This window comes from Symphalangus syndactylus, chromosome 23, assembly GCF_028878055.3.
Source record: "Symphalangus syndactylus isolate Jambi chromosome 23, NHGRI_mSymSyn1-v2.1_pri, whole genome shotgun sequence".
Classification (NCBI taxonomy): Eukaryota; Metazoa; Chordata; class Mammalia; order Primates; family Hylobatidae; genus Symphalangus; species Symphalangus syndactylus.
Genome location: NC_072445.2, coordinates 51,558,314 through 51,571,279, shown reverse-complemented (window position 1 = coordinate 51,571,279; position 12,966 = coordinate 51,558,314). Strand labels below are relative to the sequence as shown.

General features: G+C 37.4%; 1 pseudogene; it reads left to right on the top strand.

Moving 5' to 3' along the window:
* The first annotated feature begins 2,072 nt into the window (after nt 1-2,072).
* Nucleotides 2,073-3,085, top strand: LOC129473658 (large ribosomal subunit protein uL18-like; annotated as a pseudogene).
* Nucleotides 3,086-12,966: the final 9,881 nt, after the last annotated feature.

The following is a 12,966-nucleotide window of genomic DNA, read 5'->3' as shown; positions in this document are numbered from 1 at the left end:
CACAAGGCCAGGAGATCAAGACCATCCTGGCTAACACGGTGAACTTCCTTAGCCTGATAAAAGACATCTACAGAAAACCTACAGCTAACATCGTACTTAATAGTATACTTTCCCTCTAAGACTGGAAACAACCCAAGGGTGTCTGCTGTTATCACTTCTATTAAACATATTCATGGAAGTCCTGGCCAATGCATTTAGGCAATGGAAATAAATGGCATCTACATTGGAAATGAACAAATTGAACTTTTCTTATTTGTAGATGACATTATCCTGTATGAAGAAAATTCTCAGGAATCTACAAAACACTACCAGAGCTAATAAATTAGCAAGTTTGCAGAATACAAAATCAATATACAAAAATCAGCTCTATTTCCATATCCTAGCACTTAACAATCTGAAAATGAAATTACAAAAACAATTCTAATCATAATAGAATCAAAATAATAATTAGAAACAAGTTTAACAAAATTAATACAAGACTTAAACACCAAAAACTATAAACACATCTGAAACATTAAAAGCTTTAATAAATGGAGAAACAGTCCATGTTTATGGATTGTAAAAGTCAATATTATTAAGATATCGATTCTCTTCAAATTAATGTACAGGTTTAATGTGGTACCTAACAAAATCCTAGCAAGAATTATTGCAAATTAGTAGTCTTAAAATTTACATGGAAATGCAAAAGAATCGGAATAGCCAAAACAGTTTTGGAAAAATCCAAAGTTGAAGAACTTCCACTTCCTGATTTTAAAATTTACTATGAAGCTACAATAATCTGGCATAAGGATAGACACACAGACGGTTTGTAACTTATAATGGTTTGACTTATTAATTTTTTTTTTACTTTACAATGGAATGATGTTATGCATTCAGCAGAAACCGTATCTTGAATTTTGAAGTTAGATTTTTTTTCCCAGACTAGTGGTATGTAATATAATACTCTCTTGCAATGATGGGCAGTGGTGGTGGGCCACAGCTCCCAGTCAGGCGTGCAATCACAAGGGCAAACAACTGATACTCTACAGTGAACTGTGTTGTCAGCCTTCTTTGGTATTTTGTGTTTTTGTATCCCATCATGTCAACAAAATGTCCATTTTTGACTTAATAACGTTTTCAACTTATGATGAGTTTATCACTATGTAAGTCCATAAGAAGTTGAGGAACATCTGTACAAATCAGTGAAACAAAATTGATAGTCCAAAAATAAACCCTTACATTTAAGGTCAATCAATTTCTAGCAAAGTTACCAAGGTTATTCAATGGGAGAAATGATGGTCTTTTTAATAAATGGTGCAGGGTCAGTTAGGTAACAACCTGCAAAAAGATGAATTTAGACTCATCTTACATCCTACAAAAAAGTTAAATTCAAATGGATTATAAACCCAAATGTATGAGTTAATATTAATACTACAAAGGGTTAGGCAGCACATTCTTAGATATGATACCTAAAAAGCACAATCCATAAAATAAAATATTGATAAATTTGATTTCATCAAAATTTAAAACTTTGCACTTCAGAAGACATCATTAAGAAATGAGAACACAAGCCATGTACTAGAAAAAAATTATTTGCAAATGAGATATCTGACAAATAACTTGTATTCAACATATATAAAGAGCATTTACAACTTAGTAAGACAAACAACTCAATTAAAACAGGTAGGCTGGGCGCGGTGGCTCACGCCTGTAATCCTTGCACTTTGGAAGGCTGAGGTGGGTGGATCACGAGGTCAGGAGATTGAGACCACCCTGGCTAATGTGGTGAAACCCCGTCTCTACTAAAAATACAAAAAATTAGCCAGGCGTGGTGGTGGGCGCCTGTAGTCCCAGCTACTTGGGAGGCTGAGGCAGGAGAATGGTGTGAACCCACAAGACGAAGCTTGCAGTGAGCTGAGATCGCACCACTGCACTCCAGCCTGGGCAACAGAGCGAGACTGTCTCAAAAAAAAAAAAAAAAAAACAAAAAAAAAACCAGGTAAAAGGCCTTCTTCCCCACCCCACCTCCCCTCCACCCCCAGTGTTGCTGGACCTGTAGGTCTGTGTTGAGCCACAGATATGAGTTTCTGTTTCTCAGGATGGGGTTTGTTAAAGTTGTCAAGAGTAAGGCCTACTTTAAGAGATACTAAGTGAAATGTAGAACACAATGACAGAGTAAAACTGATTACTATGCTCAGAAATCCTTGGTGATATAAGATAAAAATAAGTACAACATGCCTAAATACAGGGTGATAGTTTGTGTAACAAATAGAGATATCATTTGTCAGATTGCTTATGCCCATATAGGAGGGAATATGATAATGTATGCAGCTTATGCATATGAACTGCCAAAACATGGTGTGAAGGTTGGCCTGACAAACTGTGCTATAGCATATTGTACTGGACTCCTGCTGGCCTGCAGACTTCTCAGTAGGTTTGGCATGGACAAGATCTAAGAAGTCCAAGTGGAGATGAATGGAGATGAATACAATGTAAAAACCACTGATGGTCAGCCAGGTGCCTTTACCTGCTATTTGGATGCAGGCCTTGCCAGAACTACCGATAAACTTTTATGGGGTCCTGAAAGGAGTTGTGGATGGAGGTTTGTTGATTCCTCACAATATTAAACAATTTCCTGGTTATGATTCTGAAAGCAAGAAATTTAATGCAGAAGTACATCGAAAGCACATTATGGATCCAAATACTGCAGACTACATGTGTTACCTAATAGAAAAAGATGAAGATGCTTACAAGAAACATTTCTCTTAATACATAAAGAACAGCATAACTTCAGCCATGAAGGAGATGTACAAGAAAGCTCATGCTGCTATATAAGAGAATCCAGTCTATGAGAGGAAGCCCAAGAAAGACGTTTAAAAAAAGAAGTGGAACCATCTGAAAATGTCCCTTGCCCAGAAGAAAGATCAGGTAGCTCAAAAGAAGACAAGCTTCCTCAGAGCTCAGGAGCAGGCTGCCAAGAGCTAAACTGAACAATTTTCTGTGAGAATTTTTCAGATAAAGACAATAAACTTATTGACTAAGCAAATAAAATAGAAATAAAAAGACAAGCAAAATATTTGAATAGATATTTCACCAAAAAGGATGTATGAATGCTAATAAACATATGAAAAGATTCTCAGTGTTGTTAATCATTAGGAAAATGAACATCCAAATCACAATGAGATATAATTTCATACCCACTGGATAGCCATAATCCAAAATACAAATAGTGACAAGGGTTAACTAGAATGTAGAGAAAATAGAATGTTTACAGGGCTAGTGGGAATGTAAAATGGTTCAGCCACTTTGGAAACAGTTTAGCAGGTTCTTTAACAAGTTACATATAAATTTACCAAGTGACTCTGCAATTCTCTTCCTAGGTATCAGCCCAAGAGAAGTTAAAGCACATGCCCATACCAATATTTTCATGTGAATAACACTCTCCATAATAACCAAAAAGTGGAAACAGTACAAATTTCCAATAACCGCTGAATGGGTAAACAAAGTGTGGTATATCCCTACAATGGAATACTATTCAGTAATGAAAAAGGAAAGAAGGACTGACACATGCAACAACATGGAATAATCTCCAAAACCTTATGCCAACAGAAAAAAGGTAAGCACAAAAGACTGCATTTGTATGTATCCTTTTATAGGAAATGTCTAGGAGAAGCAAATCTATAGAGACAGAGCAGATTAGTGGTTACCTAGGGCAAAGGTAGGAGAAGGGACTGACTACAAACACAAGCAGAGGCTCTTTTCAGGTGATAAATATGTTCTAAAATTCATTTTGGTAATGATTGTAAAACTCTGTAATTTTACTAAAAGTTATTAAATTATACACTAACATGGGTAAATTTTGTAGCATGTAAATTATACCTCAATAAAGCTTCTGTTTTGGCCATTCTGCAGACATAAAACAGCACCTCCCAAACTTGAGGTTTCGATATTGAGACAGATGATGCCATGAACACACCAAGAGGGTATGAAAAAGTTTATAAGGCACATAATGAGACTTTCTGGGGATAGCAGAACAGGCTTTCCAAATTGGTCTGATAATGGCTAGAATAGCGAGAAAGGGGAGACCAGCTTGGGGTTTTTATTGTGGTTAGGTGGCAGGACTCGGGTGAGGGTTCTCCTTATGGGCAGGACTTTCATGATTTGAAACTCCCACAATTACCAAAGAAGGGGATATCTGGAATTTATTATAGGCTTCTCCAAATATGGGCTGAAGGGGATGAAAGATGGGTGTGACTTCACAGCTGCCAGCAGTCAAACGTCAAAATTGGAGTCAAATTTTTTATTAAAACTGTTTAAAAAATTCTTTTCTACTAAAAGGTCTTGACTTATTCCTCAAGTTATTTTACATATTCCCCATGCACACCACAGTAAACTCTTCCTATGGCCCTTGCCAATCTTTATTGTCCATTCATTATTCCCCTCAGTAGATGATGAGCTGCTGTGATCTTTAAAGTCCCAATTCTTTCATAATATGTGGAATATGGTAGACACCATAATTGTTAAAAACAGGTGACAGACTATGTGGAGTGATTAAAAGCAGAAAAGAAGGGAGCAGAAAAAAATCAAGTGGCGGCTGGGCGCGGTGGTTCACGCCTGTAATCCCAGCACTTTTGGAGGCCAAGGTGGTCGGATCACTTGAGGTCAGGAGTTTGAGATCAGCCTGGCCAAAACCATGAAACCTCATCTCCACTAAAAACACATAAATTACCCAGGTATGGTGGTGCACGCCTGTTATCCCAGCTACTTGGGAGGCTGAGGCAGGAGAATTGCTTGAGCCCAAGAGGAAGAGGTTGCAGTGAACTGAGATCATGCCACTGTACTCCAGCCTGGGTGACAGAGTGAAACTATGTCTCAAAAAAAAAAAAAAAAAAAAAATCAGGTGGCTAAGGAAAAATCTTCCCGAAAAACCATGTTCCTTCTATTTTCCACCTCAAGCTCTCTGGATGGCTTCATCTTAGATTATTTGACTTCTTCATGTTAAGAAAATGGAAAGTAATCGTTTAATGAAAGTGAAGTTAATATTTTCTTTGTTGCCAAAGAAACCATATTATATGAACCTTAATTGTTTCTTGTTTGACTGCTAAGTATATACTTTCAATATTATGTTTTAATATCCTTAATTCTTGCCCATTTACTTCAGCTGCTTACATTCAGAAAAACATTGATCCTATGATTCTGGGTATACCTTGTAAACCTTTCTCTCCAGTCTCTTATCTCCCGATAAGTTCCAGGCTCTACAATACCATCTTTATTCATTGCCTGGTTGACTCTAAGTCCCTTACTTGCCAAAGGAAGTTCCAATTTACTGTTGTTGTGAAGAAATTATTGATAGCTGATTTTTAAGTAATTCAGCCTGGATATTAACTTATGTAATCATGCTACACATTATCCATGGCTAGACTTCAGGAATTTTTAACTAGGATGGCAGACCATTCAATTTTAGATCAAACTTGTATAACTGTATATAGCAATGCCATAGTGTTGTAAGGATATTTAGCTTTGTTAGATCTTTCTTTACATCTGTGTGTGTATGTATGTACATAACTTATAATATAAAATCATTGAGAAATCACTGACTTAACAGTCTTATGCAAAAGTGCCAGTCTTGGGTATAAATCATGCCTAACTAGGTAAATCATATAATCTCTTTGAGTCTCAAATTCTCTGTAAAATGGAAGTAAAAATCCTTGCCTTGCAGTAAAGCAAATAATGACATGTGGCTGGAAGCTCTTAAACATTGTGTAATTTCACACAATTTTAAGATAGTATTAAACCTATTTTCCGCTCCTAAAGAGATGACCCAGATATATAATCAGTTGGGAACACAAGAGAATCATATACAAATATTATCAAGAAGCCAAGAGCTTGTCCATACACAGACTGTAAGTGGTTTGCAAGTTCGGATGAAGGAGTGTGTACTTAGATGATGTGATCAAGGATAGAATTTGAGATGTGTGGCAGATCCTTCTGACCCACTAACTCAACACCCACTTCCAACCCATTCCTCTTTACCTAATTGTATTATGAATGTGGGAAATTTAAGTGTTAATTTGTCATGCCTCCTTGCCCATACATTTGGCAGGGAATACATTTTTTGGTTAATAAAATACAAAATAATGTCTCTCTCTGGGGTCACTTGGGAAAACTTTTGCTAACTTGATAAGAGGACAGATAAGGGGAAGCAACGCTCCTTCTCCACTCCTTTTTTTCCTTGACATGATGGCCATCAAGTGATGGTGCCATAAAAATCCAGCACACTAAAGATGATGCAGTGGATTGCCTCCCTCCAGATCTCTTATTCTATGTGAAAATCAATTCTTTATTGAGCTGTTCTTAGTTGGATTTGTTGCAGACAAAAGAACTTTTTAGTAATACAAGACATTCACCTCATGAGAGGTAAATGATTTCTCTAGTCAAGTACTGGCTGGAAGAAAAACACCCATTGCAATGGCTACAGCTAGAACAAGCCGATTTAAATACAAAGGAGGCAAACATAGTATAGCAGGTTTTGTTTCCCTGAATTTTGTTCCAGTAACCAGGGCCCTAATCTAGTGCTGCTGACAGGATTTCTCACGTGTGCTTAGAATGCCCACTTGGTTTTGGCCTCTGTTGTTCAGCAAGTGTTTCTTCAGAGGGATAGGTGGGTAGATAATAATTATGTGGAGATAAATATTTGAGTCGACATGTGAAAGTACTTTCTAACAACTAGGGCTGCTCAACATGACCCATGTGGCACTTACACTCTTCTAACCAATCCATTGGAGAAGCCATGGAATGGGCTTCCTGAGTGGAAAGCAGGGTGCTTTGAATTCTGAAAGTCTAGGACTATCTGATTATGGGGCCGTATTAGAAGCTACCCTTGTGCAATAAGAAGCAGCCTCTTCCCATAAGTAGTTTAGAACACAAGAAATTCTCTGGTGAAGAAAGAAAGATATTGACATAATAAGGAAGTTGTCTATATTGCCTTATTCAAATCTTGGTGAAAACTTAGTTTATTTTGTTTTATATGTGCACTGGGGAGTACAAGCTATTTTCATGCAGTCGCCTGTCTGCTTCTGGGGATACCAAGTGACTGTTTTAGAGTGCTGGCCCAGGCAGCATGGGATTCCAGTTTTCTACTGTTACCTGGCTCAGAAAGCAGCTCATGCAGGCCAAAAAGAAATGAAATGATGATTGTACTGCAGACAATGTAACTGATCTCTTCCTTTAAATGCTAAAGAGACAAAAGTCATTGAGGATAATTTTGTCTACATCATTTCTCCAAGTCTGAATAGCCATGGAATTTCAGACATTTACAGGACTAAGAATTTTTAGTTAGTCTGCAAATTTATTCAAAATTATTTTATGGGCCAGGCACGGTGGCTCACGTCTATAATCCCGGCTCTTTAGGAGGCCGAAGAGGGTGGATCACCTGAGGTCTGGAGTTAGAGACCAGCCTGGCCAACATGGATTGAACTCCCATCTCTACTAAAAATACAAAAAATTAGCCAGGCGTGGTGGCAGATGCCTGTAATCCCAGGTACTCGGGAGGCTGAGGCAGGAGAATCACTTGAACCTGGGAGGCGGAGGTTGCAGTGAGCCAAGATTGCACCATTGCTCTCCAGCCTGGGCAACAAGAGCAAAAACTCCGTCTCAAAAACAACAACAACAACAAACTATTTTATATTAGTCACTTTATATGTATTATCCGATTTAATCCTCACATTAATCATTATCCCTATTTTATAGCTGAGGAAACTGAGGCATAAGAAGTACAAGTCCCTTAGCAAATTAACGTGGGAACAGAAAACCAAATAATATGTGTTCTCACTTCTAAGTGGGAACTGAATAATAAGAAAACATGGACACATTGGGGAAAGCAACACATGCTGGGGCCTGTTGGAGGGTTGGGGGTGGGAAGAGAGAGAGGATCAGGAAGCATAGCTAATGGATGCTGGGCTTAATACCTAGGTGATGGGGTGATCTGTGCAGCAAACCACCATGGCACATTTACCTATGTAACAAACCTGCACATGCTGCATATATACCCCTGACCTTAAAATAAAAGTTGGAAATTAAAAAAGGAAGGATAAATGATTTTTACAAGGTATCAATATCTAATAAGGAACAGAGTAAGATTCAACTCTAGGTTTATTTTGGCTCCAAAACTTATACTCTTACTATGCTATTTATTTGCTTTGTATTATTTAATGGTATATGTTTGCTGAGTTCCACTCAACACTTTTTCCCATTTATCTAGACAAAGAGAAACTGCAATCACATGGCAGCTGATCAGTAATTCCCTTAGGGCATCACTGTGTGTGGTTAAGATACAGCATGATAAGATGGACAAGCATGGTAAAGTGCCTTATATCAAAACAAGACAGATAGATATGCATAGGGGGCATCTGAACCATGTCCATTTAAAGTTATTCTTCATGAACTCCAACCCTTTCATTTTACTGAAGAAAATCATCAAGGTTAGTAGGTGTCAAGGAATACTTTTTAAAAGCAGTGTCAGAGCAGAGAGAACCATTTCTCCTCTTCCCTGGACCCTTTCTCTTAGTTGCTACCCAATCTCTGACAGTCATGTCTATTATTTAATTTTAAAAGAAAAACAACATATTCAAGCATTTTAGATAGTAAAGTTCAGATACTACAGCCATTCTATAGTAAGAGAAGAAAAGGAATCCATGGTTTGTTTGAAGCTTGTACCACATAATATATTCTAGATAATGATGACTTAAGTGCACACAGAAGTATGTATGAATATGTAAGCATTTTGAAATTCAAACAAACCCTATGGGTTAATCTTTATCTGAAATAGAAAATGACCCAGACCAGCACACTAACATTCACACACAAGAAAGAGAGCACATATTTATCCTTTGTAAACTTCTCACATGTTTTATGGTTTTGCTGCCTAGAAATTTCCTATCAGGACTAACTAAAATGCCTCTTACAAAGATTTAAACTCATATCTTGCTATGCTATATTCTCCACAGACAGACAGCAGGTGGGGAGTTTAGAGACAACGTTTCAGGAGGTGAGGGGGTAGGGTTTTAACCAGGGTATATGCTTCTCACAGCCTCCCCATCCTTCTATGAGAAATGACTGAGTTGGACTTGAACTCTTAAGTTTGTTATTGGCTCCAAAATACTATAATGCTATGAAAATAGATGCCAATTTCCCTTGCCGAATTTACACCCCTCTAGAGTAGGATTAGAAGACATAGCATCCTCTAAATCTGATGCTTCCATTATAGAACTATTTATCCAGGTCAAAATGGGAGGTCAGCAACAGGATTTGGCCTAAATGATCAAGCGGTTAATCATGCTTAAGCAGAGGGAAGATAACACAATTTTCAACATTCACTTTTTTTCTTCTTATTTTAAAAATTGGCTTCTATATGTCCTCAATCTTCAAAAGTAAGGAAGAGACACTCCACAGAGATATTGCTAGTAGGCTAAATGAACCACACTGCATGTTGAAGCATGTACATCAGCAGATGCTGCACCCTCTCCCCTGTAACAAACAACTCACCTTTCTTCACTGAATGCTACAAACTCTTAGCCCTCAACTCTGTCAAACTCATCTCTATGTGTTGTAACCAAGGAGGTCTTTGTGCAAAAAGCAGGCATGCATCTTAGGCATGTAAATCCCCAAAGCCAAAGATGGCGTGCGTATCACTTTATTTCTACATAAAAGAACACCAAGTTTACACTTCCACTTTATTCTACACCTTTTCTCTATTTGGAATCAATAAGTGACAGCAAAAGGGGCAGAGAAGAGACTTTCTGAGTATGTATATTAGTCTGTTTTCACGCTGTTGATAAAGACATACCTGAGACTGGGAAATTTACAAAAGGAAGAGTTTTTTTGGACTTACATTTTCACATGGCTGGGGAGGCCTCGTAATCATGAAGGAACACAAGGAGGAGCAAGTCACATCTTATGTGGATGGCAGCAGGCAAAGAGAAAGAGAGTCTGTGCAGGCAAACTTCTCTTTTAAAAACCATCAGATCTCGTGAGACTTATTCACTATTGTGAGAACAGCATGAGAAAGTCCTGGCCCCATGATTCAATTACCTCTCACTGGGTCCTCCCATGACACATGGGAATTGTAGCAGTTACAATTCAAGATGAGATTTCAGTGGGGACACAACCAAACCATCTCAGTATGCGAAGGCAATAACAAAACAAAATGGAAAACTACATTAGAAATTTACATGCACGTTGTTCTCACTCATAGGTGGGAATTGAACAATGAGAACTCATGGACACAGGAAGGGGAACTTCATGCTCCGGGGACTGTTGTGGGGTGGGGGGAGGGGGGAGGGACAGCATTAGGAGATACACCTAAGGCTAAATGACGAATTAATGGGTGCAGGAAATCAACATGGCACATGGATACATATGTAACAAACCTGCACATTGTGCACATGTACCCTAAAACCCTAAAGTATAATAAAAAAAAAAAAAAAAAGAAAAAAAAAAAAAAAAAAAAAAAGAAATTTACATGCACGTAATTATTATATGTATATTTCAAGAAAAGACTTCTTTGTTATTTTAATTTCAGAACTGCAATAAAGACTACCAAACAAGATTTTAAGCACTTTCCTGCTGAGCTGATGACTTAATTTATTTTTTTAATTTGTTATAACCACACAAAAACATACATTCTTTGGAGACCTCAGTAGCCTGAGTGCTGCATGTATTATTTGCTAGAAGAGATGGATGACGTAGTAGAGGCAATTTCTAATGGAATCCCTTGGTTTTCACCTCCCTGATCCACACCCTTCCCTACAAATTTGGTTGCCAATTCAGTGTTATGAATTTATTAAGTGTTCTTGGTGTGTTTAATGGGAGAGAGAGAGAGAGAAGGTATAAATTGTAGGATAAAAAATAAACAAAAAACAAAAAACTCTGCTTTCTACATTCGCCCTGCATCTTTTAGCTCCAATGTGATAGAGGACTCTCTCATTTTCCATAAGATATTCGTGTTCACATTTAGCTTGAAGCCCTCAATGTTCCTAGAGGGTCCCAAACCCTCAGTGTTGCAAGAATGTTTCAACCTGTGGTTTTCGATATTTCCAGGGACTAAGTCACGTCCCAGGTCTCCACAGAATATCCATGCCACCAGATTATGAGGTCATCATTATTACCCTTTCTTGATAGTATTACCTTCTAGTCTAGGATTCTTGGTATTTTGACATATTTTTTAAAATCTTGCTATCTAAAAGAATAGTAAAAGGTAGTTCAAAGCTTAGGTAAAAGTCATCTGTGTTATATATGAGTGTTTGAAGGAGAAGTTATAGATCTGTCTGTTACTGGTAATGAACTAAAGCCCTCCCTGTATCCATTTTCCATTTTCCAGAGAATACCCCTGAGGGTAAGCACCAGAAAATGGCATGGATTCCCCATCCTGCCAATAGCACTGCTAGCTCTGTAACATAAATGAGGGTCAGGTGATAGGAGCCAAGAGGATTTTGACAAAAGCAGCATTTCTCACAGCTGCAGAAGGGCTGCCACAAAAGAAAATTTAGGAATTCAAAACTTTCTCTGACTGTCATTGCAAATTTAGATGGCTACTGTTGTATAACAGTAGAAATGTAAATCGAGACCTAAAAATATTTCTTGGGTGGAAAAATGTTTACTACACAATATTTAGTGAAATAAGAAAAATGCAAAACTAAATGGTATGAACTCACATTTGGAAAAGAACAGAAATGAAGTTAAAACAAAACATCAGAGAGAGAGAGAGTTTAGAAAGAGAATGGAAGTAATTAGACAAAAATGTTAATAATAGATGGTAAAACGATCTACGGTTATTAAATTTTTAATACATTTTTGTGTTTACTATAAAATAACAAAATAGATACTCTAAACATATATTTAGGGGGAGAGAGCTGTTAAGAAACTGTTTTACAGCCTTCACTGGTTTAACACATAATGATCACATCTCTCACATTTGTGCCATCTTGTCATGAATTATTTCAATTTTCCTACACCATAAAAATTTTCATCTCACCTGTTGGAGGCTGGAAACTGAAGGCACTAATAAGTCAAATGATCTTTCAATTCCCATCTAACTATAACAGAGTTTAGATCAATGAAAAATTTTAAATGTTTATTATGAATAAGGTATCAGGGCTGAAAACAAAAGTTCCTGGACTAATGTGTCATCATGAGAAATAAGTTAGAAAAGAGTATAAAGTGGTAAAAAAAAAAAAAATTTTTCAGAGACCATTGTTTGCAAGAAAATAAGCAGGGTAAGTTGTGTGATCATATTTCTCACATTAGAGGTGAGATCTCTGATAATCGACAGTTTGTCCCAGTTGGAACATAATCACAATGCTGATTTTTCTTTTTCTTCCCATGGGGAAACCTAAAACATACTCCATGAGTAGCAACTATAACAATTATTTGTTGGTTGTGTACCATGTGCCAGATTTATTAGGAAACCTGTAATATAATATTTTACACATATTGTTGTGTTTAATTCTAAGAAAATATCCCATCTTTAAAATAACAAAATTGTGGCTGAGGTTAAGCCACTTGTCCAATGACACACCCATAAAAGGTGCATAACCCACACTTGAACCCGTGTCTGTCTGACCCTGAGCCTATGCTTTTTCCAACATTATACAAAACCCTACGACAGGTAATGGGAACACAAGATATTATCTAAAAAGCTGGTTGGGCTAAGAGAAAGCTAGGATTCCTCTTAGGGAGATAACTTTACCTTTGGTTAGGAAGTCACTTCAATTTAATATTGGGTTATGAAGCTTGAATTAGTTGGGATAAGACAATAGCAATTAAGTGATTTAAGGCATATAGAAATGTATTTCTCACTATCATAATGATCTAGGGTGTCCCAGTTCAGGGCATGGCTCTCCTCCACGTGACTATTCATGAGCCCAGTCAGAGGTCATCTCCACCATCCTCAAGATGTGATTTCCAATACGTAACCACTTCAACCCTTGG